The sequence below is a fragment of the Oryctolagus cuniculus genome, chromosome 11, assembly GCF_964237555.1.
Source record: "Oryctolagus cuniculus chromosome 11, mOryCun1.1, whole genome shotgun sequence".
Taxonomy (NCBI): Eukaryota; Metazoa; Chordata; class Mammalia; order Lagomorpha; family Leporidae; genus Oryctolagus; species Oryctolagus cuniculus.
Window position 1 is genome coordinate 61,099,936 of NC_091442.1, and position 2,632 is coordinate 61,102,567.

Genomic DNA, 2,632 nt, shown 5'->3' on the forward strand with positions numbered 1-2,632 from the left:
AGCTGAGGAAAGAACTTAGCAAAGTGTTGAAGGCACAGCCTGCTGTTGCTTATAGAGCAACTGTGAGAGGAGAGTTTTCTAGTTGTTGCCTATAGTAATGTGTGAGAAGAGGGAGAGAAATCAAGGGAAAATTGTTCAGGAAAAAGAAACTAGAGCAGGATGATTTATGAAATTCTCAGCCTGTCCATATTGCTAAAACAAGAAGATTCACCAGGAGGAAACCTGCTTTCGACGGAAAGCCACGGGTGTGACTGGCACATGTTTTTTTACTAGCTCCTCAGAAGGATCAAAAGTTCAGAGAATTCAGTGACACAGAGTGCTCTTTGAAGAGATGAGGTCTGTGACTCATGGGCCCTCTTGGTCGTCAGAAGCCAGAAATAGAGGTGGGATTATCCAGACAAGATCCCTGCTGAAACCACACAGCTGAAGGAGTGGATCCTCCAGGACATCTGTGGAAGACCCAGATAGCTCTCGACAAATATTTTATCATTTCAGCTTTGGCTGAGGGGGACAACAGGTACAAGGGGAGAGCTCGTTGGGCCTCCGAAGTTCTACAGACAAGAAGCAGGCTGTCGACGCTGCCCAGCTGTGAACACATGCAACCTTTTATGGAACAGGTAAGATGACTCTCAAGCTCAGCCTTCTGATCCCATAAGGCAGGGCCTAGAGCCACAGAAAATTACTTCCAGGACTTGAACCAAATGGACTTAACCTGGTGAGATTTCAAAATTACTTGAGACTGATAATTCCTTCTTCTCCTTCCATTTTCTCATCTTTTGGAACAGAATGCCTGTAATCGATATCCTATGTCTGACCATTTTATTTATTTTTGGAGCATATAACTTATTTCTTGAGTTTTATAGGTTTATTGATGGAGAGAAATTGTATACTTGGGTGATGGACCACATCCAAAGCTTTACCATATCTGGTTTAATAAGTGTACTATATAATTCAGTCCATAGCTCATAGCAGGTGCTCAATATCCTTACTTGAGATGAATGTTGCTATTGTTATAATATCAGTTTTGACCATAAGAGAGTCTTGGATTAGGTTCTAATGTCTGGACCAACATGGAGTCATGGGAAATATTACTTCTCATATGATTTATCTGTTGATGTATAGAATTGCATATTTTTCTGGCTGAACTGGACATTCTTCAGTCCTTACATCTGTTTTACCCATGAATTTTCCTAACAGCAAAAGAAAATGTACACAGGAGCTATGAAGATCCTAACCCCTTCTCTTTGAGGTTCATAGTTAATAAAATATCCCTAAAGATCCTGGATAGTACTGACCAAGAGCTGAGGGGAAGTGTGTCAAATGGAGAGCCCCAGATGATAAGTCACTTCTAGAGTAAGAGAAGCCTGGGTGGCTGGATTAGCTTGGGTAGCTGGGAAAGACATACGTGGGATGGTGGGTGAGAAAAACCATTGTTTTGTCCTGATGCAACAAGATCCAATGGCCTGGTCACAGCACATTTGTTTGGACAGGAAATGTCATCAGGCAGAAATCAAACTTTTGACTTTGATGGTAACTATAGCAGCAGTAGCAACAGCAGCAGCAGTACACTGGTAGTAGTAGTAAGTTTTGGAGCAAGTAATTGTTTGGGTAAATAGTTGTGAAATCCTATGACCCCAAGAAGATATACCTAGGACCAGTCCTTGGGCACAGTTAAACTCTCATCCCTGAAACACCAGCATCCCTTATGGGTGCTGGTCTCAGTTGCTCTATTTCCCATCCAGCTCCCTACTAATGTGCTTGGGAAAACAACAGAAGATGAGTCAAGAGCTTTGGCCCCTGTCACCCACGTGAGAGACTTGGATGAAGCTCCTGGCTTCAGCTTGGCCCACCCATGGCTTTTGGAGCTCTGTTTCTTCTCTCTGGAGCTCTGTTTCTTCTCTCTCTCTTTCTCTCTCTCTGACTTTCAAATAAATTAATAAAAATTCAAAGAAAAAGAAGGTATGCCTGATTCAGGCTTTATTAGTAACATAAAAGTCACAAAACCCAAATCTTTGCACATGAGTAAGTACCTCCCCATATTGTTTGATATTGAAGGTGATTAAGAAGTATGGAAGGGGCTGGTGCTGTGGTGTAGCTGCCTGCAGTGCCACCATCCCATATGGACACCGGTTCGAGTCCTGGCTGCTCCACTTCTGATCCAGCTTCCCTGCTAATGTACCTGGGAAAGAAGCCAAAGACAGCCCAAGTCCTTGGGTCCCCGCAGCCATGTGGGAGACCTGGAAGAAACTCCTGGCTCCTGGCCTCAGATCGGCCCAGCTCTGGCCATTGTTTCTCTGGCCATTCCCCATCTGGGGAGTGAACCAGCAGATGGAAGACCCCCCTCTTCCCTCTGCCTCTCTGTAACTCTGCCTTTCAAATAAATAAATAATCTTTTAAAAAAAAGAAGTGTGAAAAAGTCTTTATTTTCACTGCCACATTGGACAGCGATGTACCCTGGATTATCATTGTAGAGGGAAGTTTTTTATACCTCAACCAGTAGAGTAGGACATTAAACTTCCTATATCTTCATCATTAAACTAATATGGTTGGGCATAAAAGTTCCTGTATCTTCAATGTTATCCTTTAACCATTATCATCATCAATAAGTATCCTCCTCTGAAGGACACATTTG

At 42.9% G+C, this 2,632-nt stretch overlaps 1 long non-coding RNA gene across 1 annotated transcript; it reads left to right on the forward strand.

Moving 5' to 3' along the window:
* The first annotated feature begins 224 nt into the window (after window positions 1–224).
* Window positions 225–2,403, forward strand: LOC138844376 (uncharacterized). The gene is made up of 2 exons (XR_011380121.1): window positions 225–617; window positions 2,056–2,403. It is a non-coding gene; the product is annotated as an uncharacterized lncRNA (long non-coding RNA).
* The last annotated feature ends 229 nt before the right edge of the window (window positions 2,404–2,632 follow it).